The following is a 26,986-nucleotide window of genomic DNA, read 5'->3' on the forward strand; positions in this document are numbered from 1 at the left end:
TTATCTGGGAAAATTGGTCTGATTTCAGTATAAGACAGCTTCATAACAGGACTGTCAGGTAGGAATATTGAGATCAATATAATCTGGCTCTATTTTACTGTTAGTAAGGCACATTTCAGTTTTTTATTTATCAAATTTTGCCACCACCCATCTCCCCCAAAAGAGGGACTCTGGGTGATTTACAATAAAGTTTCCATTTAAAAAATCAGAATATTTTCATTTTTAACTTTCCCTCAGACATGGAGTTTTTGGATGAAAGTTCCATATATATATATATATATATATATGCAGTTTTTAATATAAATTTCTCAAGAAATTTCTTAGTGCACTCAAATTTCCCTCATACTGTTATTTTTTTTTTATAAATTTCTCCAATATAGGCTTTTGTAAATGTAAATTTCCCTAAGTAAGAGATTCCCCTCTATCTTTTTTGTATGACTACTCCTTTTTGTACTCAAGAAATATTACACACTGTTGCTGCTGTTTCATAGCTTTCATCTTTTTTGCCGCAGATATTTTACCAGAAAAACAAGGCTGATGGCAATATTGTACCCATGGATGGAATCTGTTATCTCATGAATCCAAAACCACAGCAAGTTTCTGACTGAGAGATCAAATGTTTGTTGTTTTTGGATTTTTTCACATGATTAATACCATGGATTCGTGTGTGTTATTTTAGAACTTACAAACCAGATCCTTATGAAGTAATAATATTCATCTTTTCAGCTTTCATTTTCACTAAAAAAATTTGGATTGGTAGTAGAATAGTACAATATTGAATAACAAAAAAAAAAATCTATTAGTTGATTAAAGTACAGTGACATGTCCTAAAGTCCCACTGATAGCAGATTGGCAGAGTGGAAAGAGAAATGACTAACATATTATAGTTGTTGAGGAAAAATTGGGAAGAAAATTTTTTAACTAGCAAAATAGATTATCTAAATTCTGCTCATGGGGGACGGGCTCAGGATCCTCAGGATATATGGCCTCTTTATTCCTAAATCCTACAACATTCCATTTTGGAGTTTTCCAGAGTTTCCAGACCATATGAAGAGCCAGCTGCAAAGTCTGGAAAAGAGGAAGGACCTTAGGATCAGATGCTGGATTCTCCTCTCCAAGGTCAGAGGTCCAAGGTCTTCAACCTAGGAGGTGATGAACCAGACAATTTATGAATTCCACTATTTTGCTCTAGAGATTACCGAATTGCAACCAAAATCTATTCACATTTTATATGGCAGTAAGCCCTATCAAATACAGTGGAATACAAAAGGATTGTATGGTGGGATTTTCCAATAGTGGGATTTATCCATATTTACTTAGGAGAATGTCTTGCTGACTTTGCCCAGTAAAGCTTGCCCCTTAGAAACATGTCTGGCTTGATTGGGTCTTATAAGAGGAACATGTGCAAAAGCAGAAGACTGAATACCTCAGATTACTTGGTGTTACCATGGGTGGGCTATCTGAAGGGATCACAGTTTAGGATCCAGTTTTGCAGCTTTTAAGACACAGGATCTTTATTTAATCAATGATTTGCACATATGGCTGTTTGTGTAACTGACAAACTGACAGTTAAACAAAGGGGAGTAATTTCCTGTCTTTTTTTTTTCCCAACAAAAATATAATTTACATTGTGGAGAGAGCTCCTGAGATGCCAACTTCTCTATTTGACCAGATCCTCGAGTATACTTTGAGTCATGAAAAAGGAGTAATTTCTTTGCAACATAAGATGGCTCAAACAAATAGGCTTTTTAAAATATTATGAATTCTGTTTAAACACTTACATCTCACCTTCCATGAAAGAGTCCAAGGCAGTTTCAAACAGACAATAGTATGAAATAATATAAACGGAAGATAAAATAGAATAAAAGAAATCAAGAAAATTCATTCAGTTTAAAAGGACAATTGCTAATTCAGAAAATGACAGTGTTGCGCCAAGCCTCTAATAGGCAAACGATTTCCTAGCAAAGAAGCCCTTTAGACCTCTAGAAAGAAGACCCTCAAGGCAGGAACACAGCAGCCTTCTCTAGGCATGGAAATGTTCCTTTCCTTATCTGAAAAAGAAATATTCTTGGAAGACATAAAAGACCATCTGTTAATGATAATAATATGCAGGCAAACTCAAAGGGGCAAAGGAGAATATTTCAGGTACCTTAATCCCAAGCAAAAACAGGACCTATTTGTACAACAGGAAGAGAGATGGTGACTAGCCAATGTGACTCATAGTTCAGACAAACTTGCACTTTGGTTCCGTACAAGGGACTACACATGCTGATTGAAGCCACTTAAAATTGGGCGTGAGAGTACATTTTGGTTCTCCATGAGACAAACATGCTTAATAATTTGGAACTTTTGCTGCCAGGCTGCATGTATAGAATCAGGTTGTGTTCACTTAATAAATATTATTCTAGAAAATATCACAGAAGGATAAATATTGCTGCTTGTCTCCTTCTCTGCCATGACTTTTGTTATGCATGGAAAGGCTAATAAATGGTACCATATGCTTTGAGAAGCCATAGAGGAAATTCACATGAAAAACTGGCAGGTTCTGTTTAACTGCTGGCTATTCACTACCCTAGGGAAGGATGACTACTTTAAGTCCTATGTGCATTTAATGCATATGACTGTAATATTTGACACTAAAGCCCTCCCCTTCATATTTCTTTTTATGAAAAACAAAACTAAAATAGCTCTCTTTCCTCCTCCTCTTTAACAAAATTTTTATATAATACCAGTACTATACATCACAATCCAAAATTTGCAGGTGTTGAGGTCTTATCTACTCTCAGAAAGCTGTCACTGAGCTCCACCAATCAAAAGGTACTATACAGTAATAGGGAATGCACCTGTTGTACCTTGTAAGGTACATATAAAAGCTCTCTTAGGAACAAGTGAAGGACTTACAGAGATCATCCACACCAGCAACAAATAATAGTCACACTTCCAGCTCTGGCTCTAAACCAGTATTTTTCAACCTCAGCAACTTTAAGATGTGTGGACTTTAACTCCCAAAATTCTCCAGCCAGCATGGCTGAGGTTGAGAAACACTGCTCTAAACAGAAGCTGATGCAGAACCATAGTTTACACCAGGGGTCCCCAACCCCCGGGCTGCAGACCAGTACCAGTCCGTAGCCTGTTAGGAACTGCAGGAGGTGAGCGGTGGGCGAGCAAGCAAATTTACAGCCTGAGTATTTACAGCCTCTCCCCATTGCTCGCATTACTGCCTGAACTCTGCCTGTCAGAGAAAGCCCATTGGCTGCTATCTCCAAACTGCGCAAAGAAAAAAGAATAAAAGGTCGGGAAAAAGAGGAAGTGCTTGAATCATCCCAAAACTATCCCCCCACCTGGTCCGTGGAAAAATTCTTCCACGAAACTGGTCCCTTGTGCCAAAAATGTTGGGAACTGCTGGTTTACACCTTTGAGATTTGCATGGCTTTGAGGAACATGTTTAATACATTTAATTCTGGGTAGGCCAAAAAGTACCCTCACATTCAGTGTCCTTGCCCATCAGCTGGACAAATAACATTGCTTTAAATACAAACAGCCTTTTTCAACTTTTTGACCCTGGAGGAACCCTTGAAATATTTTTCAGGCCCTGGGAAACCTCTGCACATTCAGGCTCAAATATAGGCCACAAGTTACAAAATTATTATATTTGTTTCATGTGTAGGCCTGTATATATGCATTAACAGTGTTCTTAAACTAAAAATAAGGAATGAAATTTACCTCTTAAATGTGAAGTTGCTCGAATTTTTAATAATTTTTTAAATAAATCATGATCTCCCAGGGAACCGCTAGCGACCTCTTGTGTAACCTTAGGGTTCCATGGAACCCTGGTTGAGGACCCCTGAATACAAAGTACCATATATAGTATGAGTTGATCTCTAAGTCTTGGGCCATTTTGGTTGGGAATTTTAGGTCTTGAGGGTACCTGGTGTGGAAAGCTGGTATAGTTATTAAAAGTATGTGAGAACTGTAGTACAGTGTATAAGGATAGGGAAGTTTATGGGAGCCAGATAGTGCCCACTCCCAGCTTTACCCCGTGCATTAGCTATCAACTTTTCTGAACCAAGATAGCCAGACATCAGTTATCCTTGCCTTATTAACTTCCCAACTGGATTGTTGCAATTCATTCTATGTGTGTCTATCCTTGAAGGTGATCCTGAATATAAAGCTGGTGCATAATCCATCTGCCATGATGGGACAGCAAAATGAGATCAGGGGTCAGCACTGATCTTGGGTGTTGAATGAAGACTCAAAAAGTTAGGATGCAAGTACTAAAAACAATGCCTTCCCTAGAACCAGCTGACCCATATGTTGAGATCACAAAGGAAGGCTCTGCTTACTGCCTCACCTTTTGATAGGATCTCACAGTGATTCAAGATAGGGTTGTTTTGTTCACGATGCCCATAGATGACCCTCCCTCCTCCTGGTTCAGTTACAGCGGACTCCAAATCTTGTTGGTGAAAATGTATTTGTTCAACAAGGCCTTTGTTGAATCTACTCATGCATTTTTATTGTTTTTGCTACAAAACACTTCATTTTTTGCTCCAATTGCTGCTGAATTTTATATGGTTTTGTTATTACTGAATAACAGACCCTTGCTTAAGATCATTTTAATAACAAAAAGAAGGTAACTAATAACACACACACACATATATACGTTCACACACACACACACAGAGTATGTATATCTTAACACATTGTGTATGTTTGGGCTTCACTGAATACATTCTAAGATATTGTTGCTTTGGAACTAAATATATTGTACCAACTAAATTTCTGTTTCACAGTGTGAGAATTGCCAGAGGCAGAGCGAGTGGAAAAACAAGTCTTAGCTAAGAACCAGCTGGATACGCTGACATTTGTTATTACTTAATTCTTTTGGAGAAAGAAATAATATCAGAAATAGGGGTGGGGGAATGTAGCCTTAGCCAGTTTTTAATTAACCTGTTTTCCTCTTAGGGAAAAAAAAAAGAGTCGCAGTATGTATTATAGATGTGTTATTCATTTAAATTAGACTTCTGTAAAGCTGAAGCAATCTTTTACACTTAGCTCTTGGTACGAGCAGATACAAAGGTGAAGATAGGAATGTGGAGTTGAATCAGGTAGGGAAAGCAATGGGGAATGCTAGGAAAGTTAATCAGAGCCAGCTCCAATTTCTACAAAACCACAATGCCACTCAGGCTCAGTCCACATGAGCTGGTTGCTGCAGTCTCAGATCCAGAAAACCTGCAGTAAATATATCCAAATTGGTTTTGTGTGATCCCATCTTTCATGTGAAATAAATAAAAACCCTGCACCAGACATACTCCTCTAAAGTTAATATTCCCAAAAACGCCATCATGCCAAGGCAAATGAATGAGAATTCATGAGAGATTTAGGACACAGATGAGGAGAAGCCCTGTGCTCAGAAATGAGAAAAAACGAACAAGCCTCAGTCCAGTTAAACTGTCAAGAATTTCATACTTGTTTATAATGGAAATTTGCCTTTGCACAACAATCAGCCTCCTGAATGAAGACATCTTCATTCAAATCATGGTGTGTCTCATTCCTTTGGCAACAGGCTTGGTTGCCTTTTAAACTCATTACCCTGAGACAGATGGCTGATCTCTGTGTCTATATGGTAACAGTGCTTTGCAATTGGGTGGTCAGAACAAAACAAAACAAACAGAACAACACCTTCTTCTGGTTGAAAAGTATTCTGTTAAGGGAATGCCAGTAGCATGTGGTTAGACTCTCAAAAGGAGCAACTTGGAACAAGATTATAGCAGCCAAGAATGTTGGCAAATGCTTGCTTAACAACTCGTAGTGTCAAAAAGCAATGAGGCAACTTGTTTATTTATTAGATTTCTATCCCATCTTTCATTCAGGAGCTCAAGGTGGAGTATTTAGTGTTCCCTTTCCATGACTGATCATGAACTTGAACCACCATCTCCCCCATGCCAGTCCAACACATTAACCGTTACATCACACTGGTTCTCACTTATTTAAACTTCTTTTAATATACCTGATTTGGGTTTGTTTGTTTGTTTGTTTGCTTGTTTTTGGTGCCTTCTAGTCAGCCTTGATTCCTGGTGACTGCCTGAACTAGTCACTGCAGTTTTCTTGGCAAGATTTCAGAAGTGGTTTGCCATTGCCTGCTTCCCAGAGCTGAGAGAGAGTGACTGGCCCAAGGTCACCCAGCTGACTTCATGTCTAAGGCAGGACTAGAACTCACAGTCTCCTGGTTTCTAGCCTGGTGCCTTAACCACTACACCAAACTGCTCTCCTCACAAGATCCTTAGAAATGCTAAATTGCTAATAGAACCTTTGGTAGAAATTGAAGTAGTATAGAGAAGATAATGAGATATTCTCCTAAGTAGAATTAGGAGGATGAATGTTATAAGAAAAGATTACAGGAGTTGTGGGTTTTTTAGTACAGTGCAGAGGAGGGAAGGGGACACCTGGTAGAAGTATAAGTCATGTATTTACATAGAAGAGATAATTTTTCCTTCCTCTTTCTCAATGTTAGAACAGAATCACTGAAATTAAATGCAGGGAGATTGAGAACATCATAAGAAAACACTTTTCACAAGTGCAGATTAAACTGTGGAATTCACTGCTAGCCATTGTGGTAATGGCAGCCAGTTTAGATAGTTTAAAAGGAGACTGGATAGGATCATGAAGGATCGGTGACTATTAGTATTGATGGCTGTTTACTACTTCCCATGCCATTGGTAGCACACCTAGCATTGATTGCTAGGATGACTATATTTCTATCCAGCTCAGGCTGGTATCCTACTTCTTCAGCCACCTCATCATAATTGTCCAGTAGAATGATTATCCTTTTCTCAGAGAAAATTAGGCCAGATTAGGAGTTGAGCATACTTTGCCATCTCAACAAATTCTAAGTGCAGCTCATTTTGAGCTGTACCTGTCTTGACTTTCTCTACAAATTCAGGCTACCTTTTTCCACTCACTACATGTATTTTTTTTCAGTTTTTTTACTGAAGAGCTCAGTGGCACTTTGTCATGTTCACCGTTTCAATGTGCTTGGTACATCGTAACGTTTCGCATGTCATTTGCCTGATATGTGTTTGATCTCGGGAGGAAGGAGGATTCCTCCTCAGGGAGTTGTTATCTGTTGGCCGCTGGGTTGGAATGTGTTTGGGTTATCTCATGTGTTCAAGCTTGCTTTCCCAGGATGTGTGGAAAACGGTTACCAGCACCTGGGAGGGGGGTGATTGCTATGGTTGGTAGGGGGGAGGGATTACGTTTGGAGCCGAGGGTTTTTAGTTTGTATTTGGCGCGCTTTTAGTCATTCTCAGCTTTCTCTGTATCTGCCATAATTTCCCTAATAAATCAGATTTCATTTAAGTACCCTCTTGTGAGTCTGAGTGTTTGGGATAGGCAACCATTACATAAAGCTGAGAATCCAAAACTTCAAATCCCGCTGGCCCCTATCCAGGAAAAGACAGGTTCTTCCGATCCTGTGAGGGAGAGTGCTGGCGATGACCGATCCAGATGTGCTACTCGTGAAGAGTGAGGGGTCGAGTGAGGGAGAGCCCGACTCTATCGTGATGCGCCCCAACAGAGCCCCCCTGGGAGAACTCTCAGCGATTCGGGAGGAGGTGAGTTCGGGATCGGAAGGCAAAGCTACGGGCATGAAGACCGCCCCAGAGACAACGGTCACGACCCCGGGCGAACTGGTCACCTGGGACGACAGTCGGGGGGACTTCTCGGAGGCGAGGGGCTCGTCCTGGAGGAAGAGATACCCGCTGTCCCCAACGGTGGTACAGGTGCTGCCAAGGGGGGGCTCCCCCACTCCAGACCGAATTCGGGTGCTAGAGTTGAAGATGGACTTTCTGGAGCTCATTCTGCAGAAAATGAGCATGGACTTGAGTTCGCTGAAAGAGGTGCGGGAGGGGTCAAGCCAGTGGCATTCGACCCCTTCCTCCCAGGCACAGTCCCCGGAACGGAGAAGGGGAGCTCGCCCGAGAGAGGGGGACCGGGCTCCCAGGGTGGAACTAGCATCGCCGCCCATCCCTGAGTGGAGGCAGGCGGGAGCTGTCAGAGCAGCTGAACCGCCAGTGGGGGGGGGGGTGCAGCCCGCAGGGCGGAGGACTGAGGGACTTCTCTGTCAAGTTCGATGGAGATCCGACAAAACTCTCGTTCTTCCTGATGAATGCCAAGGCGTACATGGAAGAGTGGGGGTCGCTTTTTCGATTGGAAAAAGCGAAAATCATCACCATTGCCACCAAGCTTAAGGGGAGGGCAGCGGACTGGTATGTACAGATGTGCCAGTCGGAAGCCCTTGAACTGGAGAAATTTGACGAATTCCTCTGGGCCCTACAGCACCATTTCGAAGATCCACTAGCAAAGGAGCCGGCGAAGCGTGCCTTGAAAGAACTCAAGCAGGGATCGAGAACCGTGGCTGACTACGCGCTGGAGTTTAAAGCGCTAGCGGGGAAGGTGGAAGATTGGTCGCAGGCAACTGTCATAGAGTTGTTCAAGGATGGTTTAAACACCGAAGTGCTGCGCTGGTCGCTGGGGCGTGATGACCCTGACAGCTTGTACGGGTGGATCCAGCTTGCTGGAAAGGCTGAGCATGCCCATGAGGTGTTTGCGCAGAGACGAGTGACAAAGTCAGGGCGAGATGGAAAACCCACTCACCCTTCGGGCTCCTTTGGAAGATCCGGACAACGTTCTTGGGAAGAGGAGAAGGAGCGCCATTACGCGAAGGGGCAGTGCTTGCACTGCGGCAAGGAGGGGCACCGCATGGCGGTGTGCCCGAGGGTGAAGGGCGAGGACCAGCAGGGAAAGTCAACTGCGAAGTCCCCCTCTCTACCGAGGAAAATGAAAGCAGCAGTGGCTGACAGTGATCTGGAAAGTGTGCCGTTCTACGGGGACGAGGGTGAACCGGAATTGCTGCAGCCGGCGGGAAACGCCAGCCACCTGCTCTAAAGGGCGCTGCAGGGCAGGTGGTAGAGGAGGGGCATGAGCCTGTGTCGGTGAGTGGCAACTATCACATTCTCACTGTGAAAGTAAAATTGGGATCCCGTTCGAAGACAATAGAAGTGTGGGTGATGATCGATTCTGGGTGCTCACAGTGCTTAATGCATCCCGACGTGGTAGCTGCCTTGGAGTTGCCCACCTTTCCGTTGCAACGACCCATAGCTTTCACCCAATTGGATGGATCCATGGCAGGGGGCAAACTGGTCACGCATTTCACCAGTTTGGTAGCCTTGCAAATGGGTAGCCACCGGGAAGGGTTGTCATTTGTAGTGGCCCCGGTGGGGGGTCCTTTGGTGGTTTTGGGTGTCCCATGGTTGGTCCAACAAAACCCTCAGATAAATTGGGTCTATCGAACTGTGACCTTTAGGGACGGATTTTATCAAGCACCAGAGGGAAACGAAGCCCCAGAGGAGGTGGTGGGGGTAGCGGCAGCTGCGACTCCGCAGTACCCAACCCCTCCTCTTGAGAGTCTACTGGAGGAATACCAGGCATTTGCTGATGTGTTTGGGGAGAAAGAAGCGGATCAACTTCCCCCCCATCGGAAAACTGACTGTGCCATTGAGCTGGTGCCTAACACCCAATTGCCTAAGCCAAAGATTTACTCAATGACTCAGAAGGAACTAACTTTGTTACGGGAGTTTGTGGACAAAAACTTGGCAAGAGGGTTCATTGAACCAGCTAGCTCGCCAGTGGGGGCACCGGTTCTCTTCCACCCGAAGAAAGATGGGACATTAAGACTCTGTACCGATTTCCGTGGGCTCAATGCAGTCTCAATATCAAATAAATATCCCCTGCCTTTGATAAAAGATACATTATCACATCTGGCTAAGGGGAAAATCTTCTCGAAACTGGATTTAAGGGAAGCCTATTACCGTGTGAGGATCCGGGAGGGGGATGAATGGAAAATGGCATTCAATTGCCCGTTGGGAGATTTTCAATATAAGGTTTTACCGTTTGGTTTGGCTGGGGCTCCTGGGGTGTTTATGCAATTGATCAATGGAGTACTACATGAACATCTGTTTAAAGGGGTATTGGTCTACTTGGATGATGTATTGATTTATACTGAAACTCTGGAAGAACATGTACACTTGGTTAAGCAGGTGCTTCGCAAGCTAAGGAAAGCTGAGTTGTATGCCAAACTGTCAAAATGTGCATTCCATCAAACACAAATTGATTATCTGGGGTACAGGATCTCAGATAAAGGCATAGAGATGGATCCTGCTAAAATCCAGGCCATCTTAGAATGGGAAAGACCCCGCACCCGAAGGCAACTTCAAAGTTTCCTGGGGTTCAGCAATTACTACAGGTTGTTCATAAAGGGGTTCGCAGAAATAACTTTACCCCTGACAGATTTGCTTCGGACGAAGGGGGTGGTAAAAAACCCAGGCGCGCTGCTTAGATGGACTCCGGCTTGTCAGGCGGCGTTCGATAAGCTGAAGGAGTCTTTTACACAGGAGCCTATTTTACAACATCCTGACCCCTCCAAGCCTTTTGTTGTTCAGGTGGATGCCTCTGATTATTCTATTAGAGCCCTGTTGTTGCAAGCAGATGGGGCGGGTTGCTTAAAGCCATGTGCCTACCTGTCCCGTAAATTCTCTGAGACGGAGAGATGTTGGCATGTGTGGGAAAAGGAGGCTTTTGCAGTCAAAGCGGCTTTGGACTCTTGGCGCCACTTGCTGGAAGGGGCTAATCATCCATTTGAGGTGTGGACTGACCATAAGAACTTGGAAGCCCTTAGTACCCCTCGCAAGCTGAGCCCTAAACAAGTTCGCTGGGCTCAGTTCTTTAACCGGTTCAACTTCAAACTGAAGTTTATCCCAGGGAAAAAGAACTTTTTAGCAGACACGTTGTCCAGGCAACCCCAGGACTCCAGCTCAGCACCAGAGGTGGTCAGCACGCTGTGGACACAGCCACAACTGGGAATGCCGGCTGTGACCCGCAGCCAAGCCCGTGCGCAGCAGCCTGCCGGCAGTGATTCCGCTCCGCAAGGCACCTTGTCCATTTCATCTCAATTGCAACAAAAGTTTCTAAAGGACCTAAAAACTGACACTTGGTTGCTAGCCAATAGAGTCAATGTTACTTTTGACCGGGGATTCGCTTGGAAATCCAACCGTCTCTATGTCCCTGACAGCTTGCGAAAGGAGGTTTTACTCCATTCACACGATGATAAGGTTGCTGGGCATTTTGGCTTTGTAAAAACTTTGCACCTGGTTCGCAGACAGTTTTGGTGGCCCACATTGCGCAAAGATGTGAAGGATTATGTGGCGTCTTGTTCTGTGTGTGCTATGTCTAAACGTAAGGTGGGAAAGCCTCAAGGCTTGTTACAACCAGTGGCCAGTCCTGCTTGCCCCTGAGACGAGGTTTCCATGGATTTCATAGTGGAGTTGCCCCCCAGCCAACGAAAAACTGTTATTTGGGTAGTGAAAGACTATTTCTCCAAGCAAGCTCATTTTATCCCATGCGTCTCCATTCCTTCAGCACGACAATTGGCCCGCCTATTTCTTGTACACGTGTACAGGTTACACGGATGTCCCTCCCGCTTAATTTCTGACAGGGGCACACAATTCACCTCTCAATTTTGGCGGGCATTTTTAAAACTTTTGGGCACTAAACAGGCATTGTCCACGGCGTGGCATCCTGAGACTGACGGAGCCACGGAGGCGCTAAATTCAACACTGGAACAATATTTGCGTGCTTTCATGAATTATCAACAAGATGACTGGGTTGACCTCCTTCCCTTTGCTGAGGTTGCCTACAACAACGCCATTCATCAAAGCACAGGTCAAACCCCTTTCCGGACCGTTCACAGCAGGGATTTTGTCCCAATCCCTGACTTGCCGCAGCCATCTATCCTGCCTGCTTCACCGTCCGATTGGCCAACACAGCTGGCGGACTCTTGGCCGGTCATCCAGCAGGCACTAGCGGACGCACAGGCTGCTTACAAACAGCACGCTGATAAGAAGCGTGCCCCTCACCCTTTGTTTCAAGTGGGTGACATGGTGTACCTGTCTACCAAATTCATCAAGTCCTCTCAACCATCAAAGAAATTGGCTCCTAAATTTGTCGGTCCATTTCCTATTGTGGCACAAATTAACCCAGTGACTTTTAAACTTGATTTGCCGCATAATTTGAAACGCTTACATCCTGTCTTTCATTGCAGTTTGCTCAAACCCCTTACTCGCTCTGACCGCTGGCATGATCAACCTCCGCCGCCTTCTCCCATCATGATTGACGGGCAACAACACTTTGAAGTGAAAGAAATTCTTGACTCTCGCTGGCTTCGCAACACACTGCAGTACCTAGTTTGCTGGAAACATTTCCCCCACCCGGAATGGGTGGCCGCTCACGATGTGGCTTCCTCTATTCTTGTTCGTCAGTTCCATAATGCTTATCCCTCCAAACTGGGTCCATAACTATATTTTTTTTGGGGGGGGGGCAATATGTCATGTTCACCGTTTCAATGTGCTTGGTACATCGTAACGTTTCGCATGTCATTTGCCTGATACGTGTTTGATCTCGGGAGGAAGGAGGATTCCTCCTCAGGGAGTTGTTATCTGTTGGCCGCTGGGTTGGAATGTGTTTGAGTTATCTCATGTGTTCAAGGTTGCTTTCCCAGAATGTGTGGAAAATGGTTACTAGCACCTGGGAGGGGGGTGGTTGCTATGGCCGGTAGGGGGGAGGGATTACGTTTGGAGCCGAGGTTTTTAGTTTGTATTTGGCACACTTTTAGTCATTCTCAGCTTTCTTTGTATCTGCCATAATTTCCCTAATAAACCAGATTTCATTTAAGTACCCTCTTGTAAGTCTGAGTGTTTGGGATAGGCAACCATTACACTTAATCTATAGAGAGTTGCAGCCATACTCAAGTTATCCTTTGTTAAAGATCATACTGAATATCACGTTTTTTACTTTCCTTGCATTCCTTGTTGTTTTTCCGGGTTCAGAAAACGACACCCACTGCCGGGGTGTTCATGGACACAACAATTCATAGGTTATTTATGTTCCTATCACTAATGTTATGATTATATTGGAGAGCTATGCTTATTATTTGTTGGCTTCTGGATGCAATTGAAGGTGCTGGTTGTCATCTTTCATAAGATGACAACCAGCACCTTGAATTGCATCCAGAAGCCAACTCTCTATAGGCTGCAACTCTCTATAGATTAAGTGACATTGAGCTCTCCAGTAAAAAAAAAACTGAAAAAAATGTAGTGAGTGGAAAAAGGACAGGTTACCATGCAGGTAGCCTGAATTTGTAGAGAAAATCAAGACAGGTACAGCCCAAAATGCACTTTAGAATTTGTTGAGATGGCATAGTATGCTCAGCTACTACTTGGCTTAGGATCTGGGGATCTATGGGACTGCCTTCTGCCAGTGCTTTCTGCCTGTCCAGTAAGTTGTGGTAGGGAAGGCACCCTTAAAATCCCATCCTTAAAGGGACCCCAAAGGGATGTTTTCTCCCTAGCTGCCATTCACCTCTGGAAGACTATTCCCCCCAAGGTTAGATTAGCACCAACTTTGCTGGCATTTAGAAAAGCCTTTAAGACCTAGCTATTCATAAAGACTTTGGGGGACTGATAAAATGGCGAGTTCCCACTCTTGCAGTTTGTGATGGGTTGTTCTTGAGAGAGTTGTTGCTGTGTAATGATGAACAGGAAAGCTGTTCTTATTTCTCTGGCATATAATCTTTATGTTATTGTTTTAGTTCCAATGTTTGTACTATTTTGTAAACAACTTAGAGCCTCATTTGAATCAAGTGACATATAAATGGCTGTAAATACATATGTTCTTTTCTATTTGGCTTGTGAGTACAGAAAAGGAGGCAGATTAACCTTGGTCTTATAACCTTCATTTTACTTAACCATAGATTTCAATAATATCAGCCAGATTGCCTGGAAACATTTGCATTGTATTAACCCAGAACATTTTCCTTTAATAACCTTTAATTTTCCTCTTGTGCTCCTACACAAAATCACTAAAGAGTGAGACAAGGACAGATTTTGCCGTCTACTCAAATCATCTTTAGAGATAAAATGTGTTTTTCTTCTAATCAACAAAACTGCTGTGGTACAAGTCTAAAACATAGTTAATTGGTTTGATTTATTTAATTTGGAGTACAACAGTTTGATTTTAAGCATGAGAACAAGAGGGGGAAAAAATCAAAATACTCCAGGAATTTCCTCCTCATCGTCCAACCCTGATGAAATTACATGGACTTCATACCACTCTGCCTTTCTCCTAAATCTCTGCAAAAATTCTGTAACATTTTCTAAGACGACATAACATAGTTCTACAGAATGAAAACATCACAACATTAAACATATTTTGCTACACTCAAATTGTGAGGTAATGTTCATAGTGAAAAGATGAAATAAAATCTCCCAGTAAAAAGTTGCAAAATCCTGTATTATAACACATCAGGCTGAACTTGCCCTGAGGGAGAGATGAATTTGGGACAGGGTGCTAGTTAATGGAAGTTTAATCCTGAATTAAAACTTGGAAAAAATGTGTAACCACTTGATATTATTTTCCATCTATTCAAATAACTGGTATTAGAAATTATGGTGATGGGAATAGCACGCAACTTGATGTTTACATTCATTCTGCCAAAACCTCCAGCAAAAGCCAATGTATTTCACTACAGAACAGGAAACATAATGCTTAAAATGAAACGTAATGAAAATAGATGTCCCAGTCTTGCTAGAGGCTGAAGATAAAGACTTTCATGGGAGTGTCTCAAGCTGGATGTGAAACTGCATACAAAGAGATCCTGCATGTATGTGACCCTCCAGCTTGGGCAACAGCTGTTATTGTGGTAGTACATATGGAGACTTTAAAAGAAAACTTTTAGAGAGCAACAAACTAAATACATAGAAGTTTGATGTCATATATCCCTTTATCTTGCCATCAAACAGCCGATCAGCATCACATGTTTGTGTTTAGATCAACCCTTGATGACCAGACTTGCCCCCAGGCCTGTCCTGCAATATCTAACAAAAAAAATGCTGCGTTGATTTGTGGGATTCTTTGTGCAACTCTATTGTAGTTTCCAATCATGAAGAAATACATTTCAGAGTGGTATCAGGACATGTGGTAAACTGTATGAGAAATGAGCGGCCATATAAGAACAGGATGAGAATGAGAACCAAAAAGTGCCATTTGGGGCACCAGGGTTGAGACTGAAGAGACTTCAGTATTTAGTAGAGCTGGGCACAAATAGTCCCTCAAGATTCTCCATCAAATGTGGGCAAAGAAATTGGATGGACAAGTCTTCTGAAGTTCTCCAGCTCACGAAAAAAATCTCCAACAAATTCTGAAGGACAGGCAGCGACAGCAGTGCCATGACTGAAAGGAGTTCCATGACAAGGCTTACCCTTGTAACAGAATCATAGCATGCATGGCCAGTTGACAGAATACTGGAGGCTGCATACTCTAGAGAAATGAGTGACCAATGAAAGAGAGGACATTTATTTATTTGTTTATTTTATTTATCAAATTTATCACTGCCCATCTCCCCAGAAAAGGACTCTTTGAGCACCTTGTCATTAAGGAAGTCCAGGAACAGCATATTCTGCCCAGAATAATCTCATTGAAAGAATTTATAAAGCAAATGCTACACTCCAGAAAATAGCAGACATGTACAGAATGAAGGCCATGACTGTATCCAAATTGCTTGGCATCCTTTCTGATTCTTCACTTGTAGCACTCAGCTCAGTGGTCAGTGATGCTCGAGGCATTTCTATGAGGCTGAGCTCCAGCATTACCTAAATGTACATAATATCCAAGTCTAGCAGCCTCTTGGTGCTGCAGTAGAGCATTTAAGTTTTATAGGAATAAGAACCTAGCCATTATAAAATAAGTGTAAACCAAGAAAGTATGTCAAGTCCACAACACTCTTTTTCATAATTAATGTTAATAAAATGCATGGGAAACATAGAGCACAGCAATAACATAAGCTGGCAAATTATCAAGGCATAGCCTCGTTTGCAATTATAAATCCATGAGCATGCATAAACATATGACTTCAAGGAATTCATAACTGTAATATTTTATCCCACGAGCATGGGTGTTGCAGCTATATTTGAATCCTTTAATTATTAGACTTAGTGGGAAAGTAGTTTGGTATGTTAATCACAAATCATGTTTTGGAATCATTTGCATGCATTAGTTCCCCAATGGCTTAACAACATGTGATATTTCTAAATAATAACACAAGTGATGAAATCTGTCTAAAATAATTATTCTTGTGTTATGAAAAGGATTTCTCAGATGTCACTAAAAGCAAAATAGCAAACTTGTAGAAGGATAATCATTTCAGAAATTTGTAACTATGTTATAGAACAGTGCTTCTTTGCCACCAAGAAAAGAGGGTGTGTTTACACCACCACTGTTTTCCACTTTTCCCTCTTGCAAAAACTGCTGGAAAATAATCCATATTTCAAGCAGTTTATGTCTTGCTGGCTAAGAGCCTCATGTGGCACAGAGTGGCAGTGTTGCAACCGAAACTCTCCCCACAACCTGAGTTTGATCCCAGCGGAAGCTGAATTCTTGGGTAGCCGGCTCAGGCCAACTCAGCCTTCCATCCTTCTGAGGTTGGTAAATGAGTACCCAGCTTGCTGGGGAAGGTGACGACTGGGGAAGGCAATGGCAAACCACCCCGCTCTATAGTTTGCCAAGAAAACGTCGCGAAAGCGGCATTCCCCTCAAAGGGTCAGACATGACTCCGTGCTTGCACAGGGGACCTTTCACCTTTTTTCACCATGTCTTGCTGGAGAGAAGAGAGAAAGTGCCAGAATACTGTCAATTTCCCCCTTGCTTTCTTCCCCTGGCAATTCAGGAAGAGCTACTGTGTAAAGCTATGAAGCCACCCTTTTCCTTACGGGATCTATAATGGCAGCTCAAACTCAGGAGTTGGGAGGAAGGGGGAGGCAAGAGTTTCCTCCAGAGGCAGATGGCCTGCCCCCAAACTCTGCAAAGCCCTAGCTTCAGAGTGATGCACCTGGAAGTTCTTTACTGAAATGGGAGAGGGAGTATCCACTTCCTGCATACCTTAGCGCACACTTCTGAATCCTTAAGTTCACTTTATCCTTGTAGTGAAAAGCATGACTTCTAGAATTATGCACAGAATGAAGATTGTTGCATTGGAGTTCATGAAGATGGCTGCCTCAGCTCAGTTTGTGCTTAAGGCTCTGATAGCTTTTCAGCTCCTCATAGGAAACACTTGGATTTGATTTGATTTTTTTTTTTTTTTGCATATGACTAGACAAATGCAGGGACGCGGTGGCGCTGCGGGTTAAACCGCTGAGCTGCCGATTTGAAGGTCGGCGGTTCGAAACCGCGCGGCAGGGTGAGCTCCCGTTGCTCGTCCCAGCTCCTGCACACCAAGCAGTTCGAAAACATGCAAATGTGAGTAGATTAATTGGTACCGCTTCGGCGGGAAGGTAACGGCGTTCCGTGAGTCATGCCGGCCACATGACCACGGACGGGTCCTTAGGGACAACGCCGGCTCCAAGGCTTAGAAACGGAGATGAGCACCGCCCCCTAGAGTCGGACACGACTGGACTTTACGTCAAGGGAAACCTTTACCTTTACCTAGACAAATGCATATAACTGAAGGTAAGAACACAGATGGAGTGGGAAGTGCAAAAAATTCCCTCCTTGTGGAAAGATAATCCAAAGATTTTGTTACCCCAAGACCTGTGGTAGCTCATGGCTGAGCAGCTATTAAATCACATTCTTGTTCCTTGTTCTCAGAATGAATTGTCTTCAGAGAGCTCTTGAGGATTGGAAATAAAAGCAGCCTAATAAGGCTTATGTCTGAATAAACACTTTTATCATTGTGCTATTACAGTATAAATGGATATCAAATATATTCTTTACTCTATGGATACCAGTCAGAAAGGTACCATCTCAAAGCTTAGATAATTGGTTGGAGAAGCATATTTGGGAAACTATTAAGTCCCTTCTTCCATACAGAAGTCCTCCAGATGGAGAGTGGAGTTAGGTAAAGGTAAAGGTTTCCCTTGACATTAAGTCCAGTCGTGTCCGACTCTAGGGGGCGGTGCTCATCTCCGTTTCAAAGCCGAAGAGCCGGCATTTGTCCATAGACACTTCCGTGGTCATGTGGCTGGCATGACTAAACCGAACGCCGTTACCTGCCCACCGAAGCGGTACCTATTAATCTACTCACATTGGCATGTTTTCGAACTGCTAGGTTGGCAGGAGCTGGGACTAGCAACAGGAGCTCACCCCGTCACGCGGATTCGAACCGCCGACCTTCTGATCGGCAAGCTCAGCAGCTCAGCAGTTTAACCTGCAGCGCCACCGCATCCCTCAGAGTGGAGTTGACAAGCCTCAGATTAGCTTTTCATTCTATGAAATATCTAATGTGAGATGTTAACTAAATGGCAAGCCTCTGAGAATTTTGCATTACAATATTTACATTATTAGTTAATTGTAGGAGTTTTCCTCTCAGACTTGTTGGATAGTTTGTCTTGCTCTATTCTCTTTTCAAATATATTGTTTTCCTTGTCAAGCAAGATTAAGGCTTTGTTTAAACATTGCATCATAATGCTCCATTGTAAAATGTTAAGTAATGGTTCTATAAGATTGTATCTTTGTCCCTTCCTAGTTCCAAATGCACTCTATTCTTGCCCATTAAGTTTTGCTTCATTTATCTAATGTTTGCTGAAACAAATTTAAAGGAAAACAAAACCGTACATAGAACAATGCCATTTGCATCATATTTGTCTACAATTAGTTGTGGCATGGATGAGAAGTCCATCGCTCTTCTGACCAAAGGCAGAAATCCAAGCACAATTATATGACTTCTAGGCCCCTCCACTTTAGCTTTGCTTGCTCTGCTTACAGATTATTATAACCGCTGGACCTATAGGAATCAGAAACTAGGTGGCTCTCTTACATTGTTTTAAAAATGTTCTGAATATGTATTTTGATATAAAATTCCATAGAATCTATGACAGACAGTCAAACATTGCATATACATCACGGTTCATGTCAGGTTGTCAATCATATGCTCTGCTTAACCTCAACAGAGTTATTTGATGTAGATGAAGCTTCATGCCTTTAGGAAGCGGAAATTGGAAAGGCTGATTCTTCCCTGCACCATTCACCCCTGTGCCCCCAGAGTAGTGTCTCTATTCCAGTGCTGATCATCTCAGCAGAACTATCCACTACAGGAGGGATTTTGTAGGTATTAGAACAAAGAATGGAAGATTTATAATGTCTTTCTTGTTATGCAAACTTATCAAATTTGCCCTCCTGAACTGGAGTGCAGCCATGCACCCACAATATAGCTATGAGGATGTTGTGATGATTCACTGCTCAACAACTGCATAGAGAAATACACATATGAAGGGAACATGTGTACTGAAATGCAAAAGAGCATACTGGTTGCAAAATATGTACACTCTAGGAAGAGTATGTAAAAAAAGATTTATTCGGAAACCCGTTTATCAAGAGACCTCAATTTTTTGCTGAATTTTCAAACTGAGGCAAAATTTCACTGAAGCTGAGTGAAACCAAAACTAATAAATTTCCCACCCCCACCCCAAAGAACCACAGATGACAGTAAACATTCAGTGGTATAATTAGGTAATTTTAGCCTAGATCTAATAGTTTAACAGGTTGCTCCCACTTTAGAGGGCAATGTGGATTACTTCCATGGCTTGAAAATATGAAAATCTAGCTATGTTGTGCTGTGGACCTTCTTGATCATTTTACTAAGTGGAACCCTGGATTTCCACCACAAAGTGGAACTGATGGCCACTATTGTAAACATTTGTGTTCATCGTTCTTTGTTTATAAAGATTGCTTGCTCTTTCCAAGGTCACATTTGTCTTGCAGTGGAAAGCCAGATGATTCAGGAAAGCTCATATGGAGAAGGTGAAGGCACCATCCTTTCCTCCTTGCCTATCCAGTATCTGATAATTCAAGGAAGTCTGTCTTTGAAAGCAGAAGTTCCATTTAATTATGCCTTGTGTATTATTCTAGTTCTTTAAAAAATGTGTATAAATCTTATAGTCATGAATTCCCTAATAATACTTTGTTGAATCTAGCTTTTGTCTGTTCAAACCAAGTTCAAACAAATATCCTCTCCTCCCTCCCATCTCTCTCTCTTTCCATGCTATTCAGCATCTTATAAACCTGTTAGCTTATCAAATGTGTTTACTATTCTTCTTTATTCCTCTGCTCTAACCCTTGAATAGCTTTCTTGGTGATGGCCTCCCTCATCTGAAACAACCTCAAAAAACAGCCTTAAAAACCTGGCTGTTTCAGAGGGCATCTGGGAATGAGGTAGAGGTGGGGGAGTATGTACGATCTGATGTTAGAAGAGCAGGTATGAGTTTAGATGTTTTTGTTCTTGGTTCCTACTGTTTTTAACCCTATCTTGCACACAATATTTTGTAAGTTGCTCAGAGACTTTGGACTGAAGCAGCATAGAAGCTGGAGATAAACAAACAAACAAACAAAGGATGGATGGATGGATGGATGGATGGATGTTGTTTGTCCTTTCAGTACTTTTTCCATGTTGGCAATGATATTTTACTTTGGAAATGGGGTGACAAAAATTGTACAGTACACTGTATCACAAATGCAACTGCATCTACCAGAGTGGTCAAAGTTATATTGTGCCTCATGAAAAGGACAGAATAGCACACACATAACTGGATCGGCAATTTAATCTTATTTTAAGATTTATCTTACGGTGAAGGGATAAACAGATCATGCGGCATATATAACTTTGTCCATGTAATGCCCTTAGCATCTGGTTCTTAAGACAGCTGCTTACTCTTCCTTGTTCTGCTTCATAGCAGGGCCAACTCTTCCTATAAAATGGTGCTAGGATGCTGGGAATTTTATTTTCAGTCCCTTTCTAAAACATCCCAACATGTATTTCATAGCCATTACATACATGAGCTGATATTCTTAATGTTCTCCCGACAAAGGGCTCCATGTATAGAAACCGTTTCTCTTAATGTATGTAAGGTTTAAAAGGGATACATTCATTATCCCTCTTAAACCTCATAGAGGGATTGGAGCAACCAATCCCAAGAATAATTGTAGAAAAGAGTAAAGCTTACATCCGAAGAACAACTAGTAAGAATTGCACAAAACGGGAAAAAATACACTTATTATTTGAGGTTTTGATGATTAGAAAAAAGGAATGGATAATCGAAAAAGTGAGTTTTAGTTTGTAAGCATAGAGTAAGAGATAATTTTGTAATTGTACTTATATTAGTTGCCAAGGAAATTGGAAGCTTCTATTTCTTTTTATTCTTTCTTTCTGTACTTTTTCTTTTTTTTCTTTCCTTCTTATTAGCTTGTGTTAGTTTTTATGTTCTTTGCAAAACTTTTAATAACATTTATAAAAACAAAAGAAATAAGCAGTCCAATCTTATGCCTCTTTACTACAAACTAAGTGAGAATTACTGCCAATTACAATATAAGATTTCATCCTAGCAAAATGTATTTTTTCTCTCCGTGTATTTCTCAAGAAGAAAGTCATGTATTAGCAGCAGGAAGCCAAAGAGCAGCATGCATATGAAATGTAAAATCCCAATGAACCCAAAGTTAAGAATTAAGAACATTCTTCCCTTTAGCTGAAATATATGGTTTTAAACTGCTTAACACTGGCTGGTTCTTGCCTAGTTTATAAAATAAGCAACAGTAACTCAAATACCAACAGGGGATTAGAATGTCCTCCCTTGCTTTAGGGAAAATTTCCAGTGGTTCTTTTAGTCACCTTAGAACATATTTTGAAACTCAACTTGGTAAAAGGCAGATTACTTCATCCACAAGGAATCCAAAATGATTTCATGCAAGCTTATATTTTAAAGAGCTTACAAAGCAACAGCAACCCCTATATTTTGGGACATTACAAAAATACATCCACAGCTAAGTGAACAGATCTGCCCACAAATCTGAATAAAATCCATTGTAAGGGATTTGTAGTGCCTAATGTGGGCTATTGCGCTGGCTCAGGAGTTTTAGGATCATTCTAAAATAATTCGTTTTGTGTAATCCTCTAGAATTAACAATGTTGGATCACTTTCTCAGCTCTTGCTAGATAATTTATGGCTCTAAAATACATCTAGAAATGGATCAAAAGGATGACCATATGCTATATTTTGCAAGAAGAAATGATCTATTTGAATGCATCCTCCATTTGAGACACTTTCATTCCAAGAACAATTTAAGGATTAAGCAAAGGGTCTTGTAGTTGCGATCAACAGTGAACACCACCTGGACAAAGCAGGCACACTCCCTTTCTTGTTCTAGGATGATCTATTTCTATTTATATTGAAATAACAGTAAATATTTCTACACTTGCATCCATAAATTAGTATGTGCACATTTTATACACATCTATGCTTTCATTTCTAGTGATGTTGAAAGGTTGAAATGTAAGCACCCACAAATATTTCCTCTTATATGAATGGTATGTATTGCAACAGATACCAAGGTTGCATTTTGGGGAGGAGGCAAGGATTTTTGAACTTTCACATGCTTATAGGCAGATTAATGAATTATAATTCTCTCTGGCAGAATCAGTTGCAGCCTTTATTAAAGAGGCTAAAAGGAATAAAATGTTTTCATAAACTTGCCATCCTTCCTTCAGTTGAAAAAAACTGAACTTTTGTAACCTAAAAGAAAACAAAATTGTGTGATTTTCTAGCATTTTTTCCATGAAAAATAAATAGGTTGAGCTATACATTTGTGGTTTTAGTAGTCTACCTTTTCCAACTTCTTGGCTTTGCATTATTCTCTATCATTAGTTTTAATACCTGTTTTCTCTTGTTACAGAGTGCAGGACATGGAACAATAGATTTTAGTTACAGGAAGGCACAGCTTGATTGAATGTTTTTTTTAAAAAACTTTCCTAATAGTGAGAGCAGTTCAACAGTGGAACCCATTACCAGAGAAGAGGCTAGCTCCCACTAATTGGTTATGTTCAAGTAAAGGCTATAGCATCTCTCAGGGATGCTGTAATTTGGATTCCTCCCTGAGCATGGGGTGGACAGTACTGAGTAGACAGTACTAAGCCAGATTAACCAGTAGTGTGACTCAGTAGAAGGCTATTTCTAAATGGCATCATGTCCATCAGAAATTTAATGATAATTAATATCTATTATTTCTTATCATTACACAAAATCTTATCACATGACTTCTATTTACATTCACATGACTTCTCGTAGTCACTCATGCCCTGGTCATCTCTGGTATGGACTACTGCAAAGGGCTCTGCATGGGGTTACCCTTGAAAAATATCTCGTGCAGAATGCGGTGGCACAGGCAGTTATGGGCGCCGCTAGGGCTGTGTCATGTTCTCATTTCAATGTGCTGTTAACATTGTAACGTTTCACATGTCCTCTTCTGTTCCGTGTTCCTTCACCCGGGGTTTTTCCATTCCTTCACCCTCCGTTGTTTTGAGGGCTTGGAATGTATGTTTGGGTTTGCGCTCCTGCTCAAGGTTATTTTCCCAGGCGCGTCTAACGGCTTCTAGCACCTGGGAGGGGGAGCGTCCTGACGAGGAATGGGGCGGAACTTGCTCACAGGCAAGGCTTTTAAGTTTGTATTTGGCGCGCTTTTGCTCATTCTCAGCTTTCTCTGTATTTGCATACTATCCCTTTAATAAATCAGTTATCTTTAAGCCCGAGCTTGTGAGACTGAGTATTTGGGATTAGGCAATCGTTACAGGCTGCGTGTGTAACAGCACTGCTGCAGGAGCTGTATTGAGTGCCGGTTTGCTTCTGGGTCCAATTCAAGGTGCTGGTTATGACCTTTAAAGCCTTTCATGGCATGGGCCCCTCTTGTCCCAATTACGTTGATCTGTCCCACCCAGTCTGGCAGGAAAGGCATGTTACAGACCTGTCAGCTAAAGATTTCTGACTGGCGGGGTCTAGGAGGAGAGCCTTTTCTGCTGTTGTGTCAGACCCAGCCCAAGAACAACGAAGAGTCAGTCCATTCAAACTCCAGTTCTTTATTTGCTCACATCGTATAGACAGAATCTTGCCAGACTAAAGCTACCCTACCTAACCTAAGGGGAAATGACTTGGGAGACCCTAGGGCAGGGCTATCCTGAACCTCTTCATTTTCCCACCATTGCCTCCCAGACTGTGCCTCTGCTTATCTCCTGCAGCTCCTTGGAATGTGCTCCCTCCTTCCTGAGAACCAGCAGCACCGCTGAAATCTACCACATCACCCCCCCTTCAGAGACACATTCCATAACAAGTTGCCCCTGCCCTATGGAATATCTTGCCCCTGAGGTGAGGTTGATCCCCACTTTTCTGGCCTTCCAGAAGAGTGTTAAGACCTGGCTCTGCCAACTAGCCTCGGGATCCAAGAGTGGTAGGCAGCCCTGGGGGTGGTTGGTGGCTTGAGGATGCTTTCTCCACCTTTTAGCTTCTCACTTTTAACTTTATATATATATTATAATGGTTTTTATTACCTTTTATTTGTAAGCCTCCCAGGGTCACTTATATAGTGAGATGGGCAGTGCATAAATTTGATTAATAAATAAATGAATAATCAATTGATTGACTGATTAAGTGCCAACAAGTTGGTGTTAACTAATGTTTTTGTAAACCATTGAAAGACCTCAATAGTCAGGGATATATAAGTATAATAAATATTACTAAAACTAATCATCATCATCGTTGGAGCTTCTTTTAGCAATACTAGGGGAAATATCTGAAGCTGTACGTTTAAAGAACAGGCATATTCAGCTAAAATCAAGTCCAGCCTCCTGGTTGATGGCAATTTCAAATTAAAAAGAACAAAAATACCAACAACAAAAAAGCAACAACCCACATTGCTAATTTATTGCAAACATAGGTGTGTAACTGGCATCCCTATAAATGGGAATATTATAGGATAAGCACATGTTGTGTCACACTGGTTTTGTGGTTGTCTCTATGCAACCTAGATGCCCTGTTATTTGCCTAAATCGAGAGATGACATAAGGAAGATAGTGGGACATTTCCAGGATTGTATAATTGGTTTCCAAAATGCATTTGGAGTTTCACAAACATTCTGCCTCAAAACCCCACACCAAGGGCTATTTGTGAAATGGCAGATCTCTGACCCTGGTCCACTGAAGTAACTCTCCACAGATGTCAACCAGTTCTTGAGAGAATCCTATATTCAAGTAGAAGACTAAAACAAACTCTTCTTTTTGAAAAGTGCCAGGCAGTTACCAGTTCCTATGTGACTCCCACTAGTGTCAATAGAGATTAGATAAACACCTCTCCTTCATACCACGAAGAGAAAAAGACATCTCTATATTTAGAACAGTAATATGCTGAACTGGAAACAGCTTTCACAACACTCACTGCTGACATTACACAAGGATCATTGACTGCACATTTATTTTAAGTGCACCAATGTTTTTGGGAGGTCATTTGGAACCCTTTTGCTATTTTCCAGCTCATTCATAAAATTATGATATAAACTAACAACTTTCTCCATACTTTATGCTTTTGTCTGTACTTAAACTGTCTTGTGCCTCTAGCATCCCATTAGCTTGCCAACTCCCTGAACCCATATATGTTCCCTGAGAAATATCTTATAGTATATTATTACCTTAATGCCAAAAAGCTTAGCAGATCCCATTTTTTAAAAAAATGTTAACTTGTCTGCATAGAAAGCAATGCCTCCTTCCATAGGATCCTTCTACAGGAGAGGCCTCTACCATGTGGATAATAGGTAGAAATTTAACACAGATGCGGCTAAAATCATTATCGGTTCTACTCAAAATATTCAATCATTCAAATATTTAATCAATTTAAAATTCTGTTTTAAACAATATCTATATCTATATAAATACACACAAACACACACATACACATATGCATACATATGCATATGTGTGTATCTGCAAGTATGTATATTGCATACACAGCCAGTTGGGTGACCTTGGGCCAGTCACTCTCTCTCAGCCCTAGGGAGGAGGCAAGGGCAAACCACTTTTGAAATCTTGCCAAGAAAACTGCAGGGACTGGTCCAGGCAGTTGGCAGGAGTCAAGACGGACTAGAAGGCACCAAAGGGTGTGGGGGAGGTACTTGTAATCTGTCTCATATATAACCACCCTGTCTTTTTCTCCTTTCCCTCCCAAATCATCCCATTTAAATCCTATATCACTTAAGGTGACCTGTAGTTCACAGAAGCTTGGGCCTTCTAATAAAATTGGTTAGTCTGAGAAAGTGCTGCCAGACTCCATGATATAGGGACAGGAACTGAGGAGAAAAAGACGACCATTAATGATTGTCCTGTCTCTGTCAGCTCTTGCCAAAAGACATGTAACGATCTTGGCAAAAATGAGTATCTGGGCCAGCCTTGGTGTCTGCTCTTTAACTCAGCTGGGTGCAGACATGGAGGTAGTGACCCCTCTGAACTTCCAAGGGTAATTACTGTTGCTTAAAGATTGGAGGTATACTGTAGTTAGGTTTGTGAATTAAGCCTTTTTTTTTTTTTTGCAGCACACTACAATAAAAGACAGTTGCAGAACTGGGAGTTGCTTAAAGTTGAGAAGAAAGAGGTATGCGAAGAAAATTCATATGAATCAGCTGATGGCTTTTGAGCAGAAGCTATTTTTGTGTGTTTATTCAAGCAAACATTAAACCTACCCCATTAACAATTAATATCTTTTTAGGTAATTGCATGTATTTTTAAGACTAAGCATTCAAACCTATATATGCCTGTTCAAAAAGAAAGCTCATAATTTTAGAGGAGTTTTCTTGTATGTGTGTGTGCAGAAGGCTGCAACTATAAGCACACTTGACCTGGAGGTCAGATGCAGGGAACACAGTGTGGAATTTACTTTGGGTAAACACTCACTGGAATGTGCTGCATATCTATATTTCTATATTATAATAAGCAGAATTTCACTATATTGTAAAAGGAATGGCTATACATCAGTCACAGAATGTATTCTTTGCACAAAGAGCATCTAGAATCTGTTCCTGGTAC

At 41.7% G+C, this 26,986-nt stretch overlaps 1 long non-coding RNA gene across 1 annotated transcript; it reads left to right on the top strand.

The window, feature by feature from the left end:
* Window positions 1-768: 768 nt before the first annotated feature.
* LOC134487892 (uncharacterized) lies at window positions 769-26,658 on the top strand. Its single transcript, XR_010066907.1, has 3 exons — window positions 769-1,119; window positions 22,402-22,456; window positions 26,497-26,658. It is a non-coding gene; the product is annotated as an uncharacterized LOC134487892 (long non-coding RNA).
* The last annotated feature ends 328 nt before the right edge of the window (window positions 26,659-26,986 follow it).

Source organism: Candoia aspera, chromosome 1 (assembly GCF_035149785.1).
Source record: "Candoia aspera isolate rCanAsp1 chromosome 1, rCanAsp1.hap2, whole genome shotgun sequence".
NCBI classification, from domain to species: domain Eukaryota; kingdom Metazoa; phylum Chordata; class Lepidosauria; order Squamata; family Boidae; genus Candoia; species Candoia aspera.